This window comes from Chrysoperla carnea, chromosome 2 (assembly GCF_905475395.1).
Source record: "Chrysoperla carnea chromosome 2, inChrCarn1.1, whole genome shotgun sequence".
NCBI lineage: Eukaryota > Metazoa > Arthropoda > Insecta > Neuroptera > Chrysopidae > Chrysoperla > Chrysoperla carnea.
Window position 1 is genome coordinate 48,738,092 of NC_058338.1, and position 17,622 is coordinate 48,755,713.

A 17,622-nucleotide genomic window follows, 5' to 3' on the forward strand; every position below is an offset into this window, starting at 1 on the left:
GTCCTTTTTTAATTAACTGCTTCTGTCTAGTATACTCGGAGTTGTAATTTGATCTTGCTCTTACATATATGTAAGATCAAATAAGACTTGCAAGACCAATACCAATGGGTCAAAATTCTAAACTCATTACACTAAAGTCGTTAAACAAAGATAGTCAAATATAGTTACGGTTTTGGTCTCGCTAATGACTAAACTTTAATCAAATTGTAAAACTTGACTAAGCACCATCATAATATTGAAATAGATTTGGAACGAAGAAATTATTAACAATTTCTCAATACTCAATTTTCTCAAACGATTTTTTATGTAATTTATGATTGTGAAAGGTAATTAGGAAAAAGGGAAGATATTTCGTTTCACATCCTTTTCAAAATTGCGCACTTCTCTTTCTTTTGTTTTAAATTTTGTATACACTAATCATTAGGCTTTCGATCATATTCATCAAACCATAATTATTGATGAAGTCTTTAAAAAAAATTTTAAAAATACACATATGTTAGGAATCGAAATGGGTCCCTAAAGCTTATTCCGACATCCTACGAACTGGACCATTATTATGGTTATTTGCCTTTATAGTGTACATCTTTGTATCATAAATATTATTACAATCGATAGACCTTAATGTTTATTGCATACAAAATTTAGTTTATAAACAAAAATAATAAGTTTAATAATTGATTAATGTTGACATAAATAAAATAAAGTCACGGAGTTGGCACGACGTTTGGTATATGAACTCAAGGGATCAGGGTTCAATTCTCTTTATTTAAAAAAAGTAGATAATGAAGTTTCATTCAATCGAAAGATTCGATCCTGATTGTATTTCTGCGAACTTGTAATATTTTGCCTAAGGTTAACACTCTCGTCACTGTCTACTATAAGTAATTAAGGTAAAACAAATAAAAATATAAAAAATTTAAAAAAAAATACAAAAATAAATAAAAACAATTCCTTGAGGATCAATAATTTAAATATTAATAACAAAAACATATATGTGAACATCCACATATTTAAAGTTTAAGCATGTAATATTAAATTTAATAAAATTATTCTTATCATGTTAATTAAACGCATTCTAAATGTTGTTATCCTTATTGAATATTTTATTATAATGAGTAGTGTTTTTGTCTCTATGTAGGTACTAGTGATGTGCCAGATATCCATATGCGTATGCACGACTATTCGCCATAAATAAATTATCCGTATCCGAAAATCTAAATGCCTCTTCGTTTCTTTTTATTGAATCATAAACAGATCTTTTTTGTATGTATTTTTCGGATTATATAGCAAAAAGAAAGAGTTAAAAACAAAATTCACAAAATGTTTACAATAATTAGACCATTTTAAATTATGCTAGTACATTAATTTATATAAAACAAGTGAAAACAAACAATTGACTGAGTTAATTGTTGAAATACCATGCAAAGAGGGTATTGATTATTCTATCACATTACACATATATACATGTCACACATACATAAGTGATATGCCCATGTAATAAATACTATACAATTTACGCCTAATTTGCGCCCTCACGGGCAAACAGTGATGTTTACGAAAAAATGTTTCTTACAAAAGTTGTTTATTTTTTGATAAGGAAGATTTTTTACATTTAAATTTTTGTTCTATCTCTAACGTTTTACAAGATGGGTCCTACGAACTCGGCCTCACTTTTTACGTCCTGAATACGCTGTAAAAATTTCAGCTTTATATCTTTTTTTCGTTTTTGAGTTATCGTGTTGGCAGACAGACGGACAGACAAACGAAAATGGACTAATTAGGTGATTTTATAAACACCTATACCAAAATTTTATTTATAGCATCAACATTTTTAAGCCTTACAAACTTGGCACTAAACTTAGTATACCTTGCATATTACATATATACATGGTATAAAAATAGGTACTCGACGCATCACAGTATAAAAGTCTTCTCATAGAAAAAATTTGTAAAATTTTATTTCTATCTGGCCTATTTTAAGCATGAATCAAATGAAATTTCCAGTTATAAATCATAGATTCGTACGTATGATTTATAACTGGTATCTGCGTACTTACCTTCACTCTGTAAACCGTATCCGCGGACTTACATTTTTGCATATCCGGCACATCACTAGTGTATACCTATATGTATGATTGTATGTGTAATCAATATTTAATATCGTAAAGTAATTGACCTCATTGATAAAATATCTTGAAAATAAATAAATTATTCAAACAAATATAAACAGTAAATAAATATATTTTAAACTATAACGTATCAATGCCAAATTGTCCTACGAAGGCTAGCTTTCAATGTAAGTAAATTTAATTGTCTATATTAAATTTGTAAAAAACACTAAAAAAATAGCTTCGACTATTTCTACTAGGTAAAAAGAGAAGTCAGTTAATAACTCAATTTACTAAAATCTAGGAATTATTATTAAATTCATTATTTTATCTCCACTGTTACACATTTCTTTACTTGTAGGTACATCTAAGAACCTTTTGTTACCACAAAGAGAGTGGGGAATATGCGAAATGTGTACCTTAATACCCATCATTTATCACCAAAATAACATTGACCAATATTAAACGGGTTTGCATTTTAAAAAAAACCATGCCGATATAGTTATTTATGTAGATTAAATATAATGACTCTCGCCAAAATACGAGCGCATTAATTTTTAAATAATAAATAATTGAAAACCATTGTTAAAAAAATCCAACATGAAAAATTATCAGAAACATTTGTATGCTATTTCACTCTTTGCTGCTGAGATGTAGCGTGAAAGGTCTCTTTCTAAAAATTATCTTACTGTGCATGCATACAGGATGCTTTTTTCAAAAGATTCAGTTTTATACTTCAACAAGTGAAAACAAACAATTGACTGAGTTAATTGTTGAAATACCATGCATAAACAGTTGCTAATTGCGTTTACATTTTACCCAGAATTGCTTTAATCTAAGATCCCACTTTCCCAAATGAAAGCTTACCCTGATAAAAAATAGAAAGAGTATTAAGTCTGTTTGAGTCTTGAATCACTTTTGTAAGATACTTGAACTATGTGAGGCGTGCCATTGAATTACACAAGAAAAATTTAATTAAGATAAAAATCAAAGTATCAAAATATTTGGAATAAATAAGAAAGATATCTAGGACATATCGACAAAGAAACTGAATTTGAAAGAAAACAAATAAAAAAAAAGAGTCTAGTAATCAGATTAAAGTAATTATCTTGTAATAAAATTAAAAAATTGTTTAACTGTTGAAAACAATACGTATTATACCGCCAGTATGCCTCTGCCCCGTAGAACAGTCATGCACAATGCCAACGGTGGTCGATCGACGTGCTATGAGTGAAAGTAAATAATTTTGTTAAGACCTACTGTGTTGATGCCGGCTCAGCTCGACTCGGCTCCTATTTATAAATTCATGATATTCATAATTACATATTTTGTTTCAAGTATTAAATAATGCCCTTAATTTATTACATGTACTGCAACTCTGCAAGTCATTTTATTTAATATCAAGTATTTTATAACGCAATTTTACTGTAATTACCTGTGAATGACATCGGTAAAGATCGATTTAACACGATCTTAAGAATTCAGTGCAAATTTTAAATAAAAAAATAATAAAAAGTTTAAAGCTTGTTTCTGTCTTGACAATCGAAGATACAAATAAGGTTTTTTATTTCGCATTTTATACTATTTTACGCATATAGGGACTGATTAATCTAGTTGGGAAAAATGTTCTGGGAACATGAATTCTGGATATACAGGGTAGAACATTTTAATCTATTATGGCTAAAATAGTTCGTTCAGATTGAAGCTAGTTTTTGGGGTTGCTTTATTAATCAATTTTAATCCTAAAATGTAAGAGATAGCATAACACATTAAATTAGGAGATTGGTTGAAAATATTCTTTCGAAAATTGTAAGATTTCGGAGGAAATACGACGAAATACGAAAAATATATCATTGTTGCATTAAATCGAAAGAAAAAAAAACGCAAGATACAGAAAAATGCTTAAGCAAAAGTTGTCCAAATGTTAAAATAATAAAATTATATTTGCAACTAATTTAACAGCACTTAGAATCGATATCCTAAGCCAATATTTTATTTTCTAGTGATCAATTAATAAATTATTAATTTATAAAGAAATAAAAAGCACAAATTTTATATTTTCCGGCATTGAAACTTTATGATACCTTCAAATATAATTTATATGAAACAAAATATTGAATCACGAAAACCATTGAATCTTGTTGAGTTGGATAAATGTTGTTTTGGATGACTTATTTACAAGAAACATAAAACAAATACTCACGTGTGCTGTTAAGTCTGTTGTTTGTTTAAATGTTTGTTGATATTATTTATATTCGATGGATATATTTGAAATTTTGGCAGATCGTTGCATTTTTAGCCAAGATTGTCATTTATAACCCAAAATTCTCACTGTAAAAGAAAATCATTATAAAAGAAATTTGTATCCGTTTCCACACTACCATTGAGGTAGGATACATCAGCGCGTTTTTTTTTACGTGGTATCCCCTATAGGCCTAATCCACGATCTTTTCCTTCTATTTAAGTGCATCCGGTTACATTTAAACAGAAGAAAAAGATAAATAATCATCCAATTTGTCGTGACCGGAACATGACAAATTGGATAACATTATCGCAATTCCTAAAAAAAAAAATTCACAATCCCCAAATACAATCAGCCTAAATTTGACATCACTTAATATAATTACAGGACAGGTATTCCTAAAATATAAGAAAGAGATAAAAAAAAACATAAATATCCCTGGAAAAAAATTCAATTATTTCAAAAAGAAAAGGAATAAATAAAAATTGCTTAATTTACAATAACATTTATGCATAAATATTTCTGAAGGTCTATTTGAATTAACCATATCAACCTAGTTATAAGTAGACTTACCCCAGAATGAAACCAATCCAAAATATCACAGGCTATAACACAGGCGAAAAATCCATGTAATCAAGATCATTTTTTCCGTACATTATCTGTCTAGATATACCTAACTCACTTTAAGTGATGACTGCGCTTTTTTGCATGTCCCGTCTCACCGTCATCATGAGTTGATACAATCCCCTATCGAGGCGCTTGGCTTATAGACAGACATAACGAGAAAAAATTGATTTTTGACTACACAATTTCTCATAGTGTTATAACACATGCAACAAATCGAACGAGTTTTTCCTGAGAAACATCATACTAACCTTAGTTAGTCAACGTCGCTTCTCAGAATTTAGGGCAGACCGAATTTACAAATTTAAAATAATATATTTAAAAAAGAAAATAAAAAAAATTTAGAAAGAAAAATTAGGCAATTTTTCAACCCAGTTATAAGTAGACTTACCCCAGAATGAAACCAATCCAAAATATCACAGGCTATAACACAGGCGATAAATCCATGTAATCAAGATCATTTTTTCCGTACATTATCTGTCTAGATATACCTAACTCACTTTAAGTGATGACTGCGCTTTTTTGCATGTCCCGTCTCACCGTCATCATGAGTTGATACAATCCCCTATCGAGGCGCTTGGCTTATAGACAGACATAACGAGAAAAAATTGATTTTTGACTACACAATTTCTCATAGTGTTATAACACATGCAACAAATCGAACGAGTTTTTCCTGAGAAACATCATACTAACCTTAGTTAGTCAACGTCGCTTCTCAGGATATAGGGCAGACCGATTTTACAAATTTAAATTAATGAACTGATATTTAGAGTAAAATAAATTGAAAAAAACCAAAAATATCTCTGGGCATAAAAGTTAAAAATTGCTTAATTTGCAAAGATATTTATGCATAAACAATTAAAGAAAGTTCTAGGATAGGATATGATAAAAAAAGATAATTCTAGGATAGGATATGAATTTTACAAGTCACAAACACAGAATTATACAAATGAGAATGTCGGAGATGAAAAAGCATAAATATCTCTGGAAAAAAATTCAATTATTTTAAAAAGAAAAGGAATAAATAAAAATTGCTTAATTTACAATAACCTTTATGCATAAATATTTCTGAAGGTCCATTTGAATTAACCATATCAACCTAGTTATAAGTAGACTTACCCCAGAATGAAACCAATCCAAAATATCACAGGCTATAACACAGGCGAAAAATCCATGTAATCAAGATCATTTTTTCCGTACATTATCTGTCTAGATATACCTAACTCACTTTAAGTGATGACTGCGCTTTTTTGCATGTCCCGTCTCACCGTCATCATGAGTTGATACAATCCCCTATCGAGGCGCTTGGCTTATAGACAGACATAACGAGAAAAAATTGATTTTTGACTACACAATTTCTCATAGTGTTATAACACATGCAACAAATCGAACGAGTTTTTCCTGAGAAACATCATACTAACCTTAATTAGTCAACGTCGCTTCTCAGAATTTAGGGCAGACCGAATTTACAAATTTAAAATAATATATTTAAAAAAGAAAATAAAAAAAATTTAAAAAGAAAAATTAGGCAATTTTTCAACCCAGTTATAAGTAGACTTACCCCAGAATGAAACCAATCCAAAATATCACAGGCTATAACACAGGCGAAAAATCCATGTAATCAAGATCATTTTTTCCGTACATTATCTGTCTAGATATACCTAACTCACTTTAAGTGATGACTGCGCTTTTTTGCATGTCCCGTCTCACCGTCATCATGAGTTGATACAATCCCCTATCGAGGCGCTTGGCTTATAGACAGACATAACGAGAAAAAATTGATTTTTGACTACACAATTTCTCATAGTGTTATAACACATGCAACAAATCGAACGAGTTTTTCCTGAGAAACATCATACTAACCTTAGTTAGTCAACGTCGCTTCTCAGGATATAGGGCAGACCGATTTTACAAATTTAAATTAATGAACTGATATTTAGAGTAAAATAAATTGAAAAAAACCAAAAATATCTCTGGGCATAAAAGTTAAAAATTGCTTAATTTGCAATAATATTTATGCATAAACAATTAAAGATGGCTCATTTAATCTTAATTTACCTTTATTAACATAAACTTACTTAGAAACAAACCCGAAAATGAAATTTAAGATTTGGAATTCAAATGAAGGGAATAGATAAATGTCAAATAAATAAGCTATTCATAGTGAATAGTTAAACACACACTCAAATTAATTATATTACTAAGAATAAATTATCACATGAGATTTAGAAAATAAAAATTTTACTTACCTGGATTTTGAACTCCATACCTGTGTAAGAGGAGTAGGACTCGCTATACTCTCTGCCACACGACTTGATGCTTGTTACAATTTAAACGGCCATAATCGGTGATAAAACTGGACCAACCTAATGAATAAATATATTTTAGTGATAAATAATTAAAATAATTAAAAATAATTTTATTATTAGTGTATGTACAAATATCAGCCAATTGATTCTCTGTAGGTATATGTTCAATTTTTAAATTATCTTTTTTTAATTCTGATCGAATGAAATGGTATTTAATGCCACTATATTTACTTCTTTTACTTTCCCAATTCTTAACTTATTGAATACTTGATTGATTATCCTCAAAAATTACTGGTTTAACGATCATATTAAAACATTCATTTTACAAACCGCAGCTAGCTAATGCAACAATATTCTGTTTTTTAGATTTTCAAAATATATTATTTCCAAATAATTGAAGGGCGTACATGCGTCAACGATAATAGTAGAGAAATAAAAAACAATATGGTAATGCGATAGTTTAAATGATTATCTATGATTTAAGACAAGAAAAATAACCTGTTATCGAATTATTTTCATTGAATTTTAAGTTTAAAAAATTGACTAAAAGTAAGATTTAACATGGGACTAAATGGAAAATATAAATACGATATTTTTCTAAAATTATATCGATACCAATACTTTTTTTTACAAGCTTTTACCAGGTAATAATTATTTAAACTTTTAGTAGAATTTCAAAAAAATTTCTATTAATTTAAAATTCTTTAAAATTTACATACTGTTTCCCTATGAACGCACGTAGCAAAACAGGTTCACGCATGTACGCGAACTTAAATAACATTTCATTCGATCAGAATTTAAAAAAAAATTGATTATATACCTACAAAAAATGAACTGGCTGATATTTGTACCAAAGGTTTATCAAATCAAAAATTTCACAAATTTGTTAAGTCCATAGGAATCTGTTTTGTTTGAATTGAGCGGTGTGTTGAAATCAATTGAATACAAATTTAGTTTTATTTATTATTTTGATAGAATTTTTTTCGATATTTAGTAACGGAGTTGTTGATTAAAACAATAATATTAAAACATTTCATTAATATTATGAATGTTCAAGTGATTGTAGAGTTATTTAGTTATTCATTTAAGGACGTACATTCATGAGACTTGTAAGTAGACAAATAAAAATAATTATGATGATAAAAAAGTTTAAATGATTTTGAATGATTTAAGAAAGAAAAAATATACAATTATATAAATTAATCGAAACGTAATTAATGTTAAATTTTAAATTCAAAAAGTGACAAAAATTAATCTTTAACATAGGTTTAAATGGAAAATATAAATCGATATTTCTCAAAAATTATATCGATAACTATACTTGAAACTTTTATCAGTTAGTAATTATTAAAAATTTTAATAAAATTTCAAAATTATTTCAAATTTAAATACTGTTTCCATATAAACGCACATAGCAAAACAGGTTGATGAATGAACGTCTTTAAATAAAAATTATAATTATTAATATTAAAACTGTGTGTTTATTAGTAAACTCTACATCTAAAATAACACTAACGTCAAAAAATTTTATCGAACCATAGTACATATTCATTTTGTTATATTTATTATAAATAAATTTTGTATAAATGAGATTGAATCTCTTGGGAATAAACACAAGCTCGAAAAATTTTGAAATCAAATAAAAATACTTGTAGTCAATCACTAATAATAAAACAACTAATTCTAGAATGTGATTTCAATTGGAAAAAATAAACAAATGATTCAAACATAATTTTTTTTAATTAATATTAAAAGTTTTGTGTAAAAAAGTATTTGGACAAAATGTGAAACAAATTAAATATAATATAGAACTTTACAATGTACAAAAAAAGAATTAGAAAAATGTAAATTAAAACAAAAACTTACTCAGAAACAAATTCGAAAATGAAATTTGACGTTTGGAAGTCAAATGAAGGTGAAACACAAAGCACAAATGTAACCAACTGTCCACTATGAACGATGAAACACTACTGACCTAATGAATAATTTTGATTGACCACACCCGAAAAAAGCGCGGAAATTTAACACGCATTTAAATTAATGAAATTAATTTGAATAAATCAGAACATGAAATGTAGAGAAAAAATTTAAAATTTTTATTTGCCCGAGCTTTGAACCAAAGACCTTCGATCTACGAGTCGCACCCGCTTAACACCGAGCTGCGACACCTCTTATATGATGAAACAATATCAAGAGACATTATCGGTGATAAAGCTGTACAAACCTAATGAAAAACTTTGAGTGACTAAAACACCTGTGGGATTGTTACACAAACTTAAATTAATAACGTAGGGAAAAAAAAATTTTGTACCTTAGTGGGTTTCGAACCCACGATCTTAGTACTAAGAGTCGGACTCGCTCACCACATCGCCATATGACCCGACATATATACATAGAATTTAAACAGGCAATTTCAGTGAGAAAATTATATTAACCTAATGAATAAATAAATTTAACTTATTCCAAAATAAATGCGTATTCAAATTAATTTAATTGATTTGCAAAAAATCATATTAATAAATTCATTAAAAAAAAAAAATTAAAGTTTATACTTATCCGAGATTTGAGTGAGAAAACCGAATAAGTATAAACCGAAAACACATGCTTCTAAACCGAAACACATTAAGTCATTGGGATACAGTGTAGTAATAACTATTCATAGACCCTATTTATTAAGAATTTTTGGCTTCTATTATAAAATGTTCTATGACAAATATCAGGTTTTTCCTCGGTTTTTTTACTACATTTATGTTGTAGTTAATCTCTTATACGAAAAGTTTTTTTTACAGATTTCACATTATTAATGCTTTTTTTTCCACTGTAAATGATTAACATAATGATTATCATTAAAATTTTTCGATATGTGGAGTAATTTTTAAAATATCGAAAATTGAAAATTTTGTTTAATTATTTAGCTTTCGATATTTCGATAACCAAGACAAATAACAAAAAATTTCGTATTTTCATGATCAAAGTTGAAAATAAAGAACAAATAATTTCAACCACGAATCTCAACTTGATATTACTATGGGCCATTTTAGAAACCGGACTCTCTTAGGTCAAGGAAAATCCCAAATCGTTTGAAATATTTTCTAAATCGATATTAATGTATTATTTATGTATTTTTATTTATTCATATTCCAAAGTATTTTTCTTATTTTAAATACACAGTTCGTTAAAAACTTTTCCTTCATTCAATTTTTTTTTTCTTGATACAATTAGAAAGTAAACCAATTATTTGTGCACTTCCTTAAAAGGGATGACTTTCTCCAGATTACATACCTACACTACGAATTAAATAATAAACATTAATTAGTGGGTATTTAAAAATACTTCGATTCGATCAATGTATACAGTTAATTAGTGTATATAAATTAAAATAAATTATATAAAACGTTATAAATTTATAAATTAAAAAAGTAAATACTTCACGCAATATTAAATAATTAACATAAATCTTAAAAACAGATTCACTTTAATACAAATTTAATCATTAACCTAAAAAAACAAAAAATGGTATGCAATTTTAAAGACACCATAAACAATTGACTGAGTTAATTGTTGAAATACCATGTATAGACAGTGTTGATGCGCAATCGTATAGAAAGTGTTGACGTCACGTAAATAACAAAAGATATTCACTTTTAAATACACAACACACACACAACTGATATTCCTATATTAAGTAATACATACTATAAAATTTGCACCTATTTAACGCCCTCGTGGGTAAACAGTGATGTTTACAAAAAAATGTTTCAAACAAAAGTTTTTTATTTATCTATAAGTAACATTTTTTACATTTAAACTTTTGTTCTATCTCTAACGGTTTACAAGATGGGTCCTACGGACCCAAGACCCAATTGACCTATGATGCTCATTTACGAACTTGACCTCACTTTTTACGTCCTGAGTACGCTGTAAAAATTTCAGCTCGATATCTTTTTTCGTTTTTGAGTTATCGTGTCCACAGACGGACGGACGGACGGACGGACAACCGGAAATGGATTAATTAGGTGATTCTATGAACACCTATACCAAAATTTTTTTCGTAGCATCAATATTTTTAAGCGTTACAAACTTGGGACGAAACTTAATATACTATGTATATTTCATATATACATGGTATAAAAATAGAACGAAAATCTTTTTTGCGGAAAAATGAAAAATTAATGAAAATATTGTACTATATAAATTTTTTATACGAGGGTGCCTTTCAGGATCAAACAGATTGTAGCAGATTATAGTTCTTACTTTTTTTTTCTGCCTCAAAGAAAAGCAATTTTTTCAAAATCTTCTTTTTAGCCTCTGATACAAGTATTTTCTGACCTTTAAGTTTTTGAGACTGGTACCCATTTCTAAGATTTTTGAAAATGTTAAATATTCATCAAAATGGGCCAGAAAAGTATAAACGAGGGTTTATGGGGTGGCTAAACATGATTTCGTAGTAAAAAATTTGGATATAATGCTCCAAAGATTAATCACCCTCTGCAGGTCCAAAAGGGCAATATTTTGTAAATATTCAACAAAATGGGTCAAAAAAAGTATATACTCGGCAGTTTATGGGCTCCCTAATTGTGATTCCGAATTCAGAATTCCGATATACTCTCACCTCCTCTGACATAATTCAAATTTTGTCGATAATTAACATAATGTTACTGTTTTGGACCACTGGGGGCGAATCTAAATACTATTATGGCGCAAAATTTACTAATAAAAACTCAAAATATTAGAAAGATAATTTCAATGTTGTAGTAGTTGCGTCATAAACTGTAATTTCCCATTTTTAATGAAGTTGATTTCGTTTTCTCTATAAATTTTATCTATTAATGTTATCAAAAAAAATTATTTTATGCACTTATTAAAGAACGTCCACTTACCTACTTAAACTATTTTTTTATATTTTAAGTATTTTAATTGTCCATTGTTTAAGAAAAAATAATATTTTTAAAGTGAAAAATATTGAAAATTCTTAGAAAATTCATAGCCTATTATCAAAGAAACATTGACCAAGATTGAAAAAATTTGTTTTTCAATCAAATCAAAATTATATACACAAGTCTATATAAATGATCATATGCTGGAATTTATTAACAATCCTCTGTTTCATGCTTACTATAAAATGTCGAAAATCTCTAATTATAAGTTAGTGGCTGTGCTAGCAAGCTTCGCTTTACGTGATTTACAAAGCATATTGTTTAAGATATTTTGACATATCTCTTATGCCCCATATAGAAAAAATGAGAGAAAACATTAAACGTATTAAAGATACCGACTTGATTCATCATCATCTTACTAAAAGCAATAATTTGCGGATAAAAAAGAAAAACGTTTTGTCCAACAACGTTTTTGTATAATGTGTGTTATGATTTATCATTCACTGTTGTCTTGGAGAATGCCTTCGTTAAAAGGTACCTCTGTTTAGTACAATAAAAAAGTTTATAAACATGTTATGACACTAATTTAGTAGAATGACATTCAAAGCTTTCTAAAATCTTATAAAATTTGACTTAAGGCAAAATAAATTTTGGTAATCCATAAAATTTTTTGAAATGATAAGAAAAATACGACATAATACTGTGTCCAAAAAATAAGATGACATTTGAATTTAAACTGCGTACGTTTGTTGTGCATTATGAATTCGTTCCACCCGGCCAAACAGTCAACAAGGAATATTAATTGAACGTTATGCGTCATTTGCGTAACGCTATCCGCCTAAAAAGGCCGGAATTGTGGAAAGACAATTCATGGTTTTTACACCACGATAATGCACCATATTGATATTCCCATATTGTACTCATAATTCGTGATTATTTCGTCAAAAACTCAACCCATATCGTTCCGCAACTATCGTATTCACCTGATCTGGCACCGTGCGACTTCTGGCTGTTCAGCAAGCTCAAAAATCCGCTCCGGAGACACCGTTTTGGTACGATAGAGGTCTCGAAGATTGGAAAATCCGTTGGCATAAGTGCATTTCATCGGGAGGGGATAACTTTGAAGGGGATGAAATTAATTTGGAAGAATAAATAAAGAATTTTCAAAATAAATACAATGTCACTACCAGGTTTTTGGGCACAGAGATTAACGGGTTTTCTCGTCTTGTTTCTAGTCAATTGTGATATAAGTTTAGGTACAAGAGAGTGATTTAAAATAATAAAAATTTTTTATTAAATTCAATTATTTAATAATTAATCATAATAAAAATGTAAATAAATAAATATCTTAATACACCCATTGACGTAAATGACTTTTTTGATAAGTAAATAATATTCAAATGTATTTATTAGATTATATGGACTTAAAATTTTTTTTCCGTTAAGTGTCTATAAACTTCATCAATTTTGTAAAAAAAAATTTTTTTGTGTTCATAAGAACTTTTTTGATTGATTTTAATGATTAATTGAATTGATTTTTCCGTTTTTTTTTATGTATTTTGGGAAAAGTTTGTTTAATGGAAAATTTATTACACGCTAGAACTTCGTGATGTACTTACCTATAAACAAAAAAAATTTGTTTTTAAAATTATATAATTTTTATTTAATTCGAAGAAGACAAATTTACATGAATATTTCTAAGAAACTTGTTTGCATAGTAAATTAAGTTCATAAACCCCGTGAAATACAATCAACTTGGGTGATGTAATCATAGAAACAGACGTCATTTTACTTTGTTCTTTTTGTAGGTGGTTAGTCAGGCAAACGGGTATTATAAAGACCTGGTTCGAATTCGGATGTTCCCATAAATTCGCCAAAAGCCGTTCGGATTGGAGATTAGAGAAAATATTTTTTGTTACAAATGTATTGCGCTTATGTTATAAATTACAAATTTAGTCTAAGCATGGACTAATCTATTTAACTACGCCTTTGTGTTTAATTTACATCTGAAAAGACAAGGGAAATATAGACAGTATTGGAAGAGCTGAATTTTAAGTATGAGAAATTGAATCGAATTATTTTGAGGTCGAAAATAAATAGCTAAAACCTTATGTTAAATTTTAAGTTCACTTATACCGATCAACTCGGCAGCTCCTCAATTGTGGATCCCTAATTAAGTTACTTTCATAAGTACCTACTCATTGAAATTATCTGTTTCTTTTAAAATATTTTGGTGAATAGTAAGAATGACCGGTTGATAAAATCTTCAAAGTTTGATTTTCTACAATTCTTCCATTTTTCTGATATAAAACGTGAAATCCCAAATTTGAGCCTTCCTATTTCTAAACTTCTTTTTGATACGCTCAAATTTGAATACAATGTGGGTAGCAAGTACAGTATTGTGAGTATTCACCTTTTTACAAAACGTAAATATATTATTAAAATAATATAATTTCGCTTTAAGAAGTGTAAAAAATGATATTTTTAACAGAAAGTGTAGGTATATGTAACAAAATACTTAGTACGAGAGTTGTTTTACCAAATACGGTAAGAAAAAAAGAACCTTCATAAATTTTTATTGCAAAAATTTTATTGTTGTTAACATTCTTGGAGGTATATTCAGGAATAATAATTTTTCACTATTTAAGGAAATTATAAATAATTTTAATGCATTGACTGCGTCATAGGCTGGTGCCATAAGTTGTTCATGTTGCCCAATATCTAGAATTCATTAAATGAGTATGAAATGAGTAATTCGAAAAATTGTTCGATTGCATATAATACCTTTCACTAAAGTAGTGGTTAAAAATAAAAAATTTGCCCAGGATAAATCCCATACCAATCATTTGGAATTACACTATGTATCTGCCCTTTTTATATTTGAAATTCGAGAAAAAACGGGGTGTCTAACATACTTAGGTTGGCTACATATTGAAAACTTTTTTATTTTAAGATTTACGAAAAGAAGTTATTCTTTATAAAATTCTTTGCTTTCGAAAATATTAATATTCAGCTATTCACTTTTGACTTCAAATTTACAGATTGCCCCAAATTGAAAAAATGATGTTAATGGTCGTTTAGAAATGTAAACCATTTAGAATTGTTTAAATACTCTCCTACATATCTCGGGATTTCTTGAACCGTTTCCCTCATTGTTTGTTCTAAATGACCTACAGTTCTAAACGACCATAAATATTCCTATCATTCCTGCCAATTCGATGGAAAAAGTGAATAGCTTAATGTTAATATTTTCGAAAGCAGAGATTTTTATAAAGAATTACTTTTTTTTTCGTAAACCTTATCATAAAAAATTTGCCCGTAAGTAGCCAACTTAAGTTGATACCCTGTATAAAATAACAAATAATAGCATTTTATGATTTTAAAATGTTAATGGTAGAATAAAAAAAATGCTTAAATTTGGGATTTAATTTTACTTACCCTTTCTTATCGGTAAATCGGTTACTCGAAAAAATTGAAATTTTACTATTTTTTAACTAAAATTATTAAAAGAATGGGCAAATGAAAACCTTAAAATTATTTTTAGAGTTATTGAAACTTATTTCTAAATATTATTTGTAAGTACCACCTTCACTTGAAGTTGCCAAAGTGCCGCTTAGAACAAAATAAGTTAATGATTACTTCATAAATATGAATTGTAAAATAATAAATTGTTTGATAAATGAAAAACAATTTAATTTTAATTTGGAAATATTTTTTTTTCTTATAAATAAAACCCCTCATTTACATCATGGGGATTCCCAAAAACAATTTTTATTTTGGGTACAAAAAAAAAATTGTAGTTTTATCTGTATTTCTTCGTATTTTAAATAATTTGCATTTGGTAGCTAACTAGTAGTATAAATCAGGCATGGGCGAGTTATTTTAAGTCAAAGTCACCATTGTTATAACTTTATGGTATGCCATAAACTTTATTGTGTATCTCTTTATCCAAGTCCGCATTGCTCATAGTGGTAGAAGCGAGACGAGTATACGACTCTTCTACCTAACTCAGTTTATCTTATAGTAATGAGATAGGTAGAAAAAAATGTCTCTCTTTTTTACTCGTATTTTTGGTTGTCACTGGGTATGTTGTCACTGTCTTATTCGTATTTTAGATACACAAGTATGAGGGATTTTTCTTAGCCATGTTTGCCCATGCCTGGTATTAATTACTAATATGTTTTAACACGTCATATGAGCTCATGGCATGAAAACGTGCTTATTCGTATAACACAATTTACGTGTTGGAGTTCTGTGAATTTTGGCCTTCAATGGCCAATAAAATTTATTTGTATTTTCAATTGATTTGTAATAGTTTGCTGATTAGCAAATCTATTTAAACTTTTATTTATATATTGTACAAAAACAATATTTTTGGGAGTCCTTTTATGCAGTTTTGTTAGATATTTCCTGAATTGTAAAAGATACAATGTTTCACCTTTGTTGGTGAGGGTCCAACATCATTTTTTTGATAACATTCACGAAAATCGAGAAAATATTGACCCCTTTTAATGGTCATATGCAAATTCCAATTAGTACAAGATCCGAATTCACCCATCTGTTTACCGATTGAAAGTTTTTTTTTATGAAATGTTAAATGTTAACAAATATCCCTGTTCCCTCAAAAAATAAGGTCAAGATCACTTTTAATAAAAATATCAAACCATGGAAAGCTCGTTAACTTTATTTTTTGACCAATATTTCGTGGAAAATCATATACCTCCGTATTTTCAATAAAATTATCTTTATCTAGATATGCAAGTCAATGAATTAACAGATGAACGTAATTACCATTATTATCTTAAATGTATATATGCAATAATAGTGGACGAAAGCCGACAACTCAGGTGTTGCATTTACCTTATGGCTTTTACTTTCGAGTAGACGAGTAGATCAAAAGTCGCTAAAAATACAAGTCTGAGAAAAATTTCAAAAATGTTACTCTTGGTATTTTCACTAAAAGTAGTCTTGACAACATTTTTTTAGACAACCCCTTGCAGGGATATTAACATTTTATATTTCATAAAAAATAACTTCGTTAAGCAGATAGTTGAATGTCGATCCAAATTTGGATCTTTAGACCAAATAAACAATCCATAAAAGGTGTTTATTATTTCTCAAAGGTGTTTATTATTTCTCAAAGGGGGTGATTTTTTCGAAGATAAATTTCACCAGTTGAGATGAAAAAGTCGATAAAACAATATTTAAACTAAATTATTTACCTGCTGCTTTTAAAATATTTGTGTACAAAAATTGTGATTCAATGTCAAGAATTATCTCCATATACAAAATTCTATGACCTTCTTAGGAGTAAATCGAGTGCATACTTGGCGGTATCTTCTTGGGGATCCAAAAATATTTATAATATCTTTTGAATACAATGGGAACACTTTAATTTATACTTATCCTTCATTAAATTTAGGAAAAATATTTTTAAAAGAGTTAAATAAAATTGATAATAA

General features: G+C 28.2%; 1 protein-coding gene across 1 annotated transcript in view; it reads left to right on the plus strand.

Annotated features, from left to right (window-relative positions):
- The window catches only part of LOC123291995 (serine/threonine-protein kinase par-1), a 134,332-nt gene that overhangs the window by 37,663 nt on the left and 79,047 nt on the right, over positions 1–17,622 (plus strand). The gene's annotated exons all lie outside the window — the stretch shown is intronic.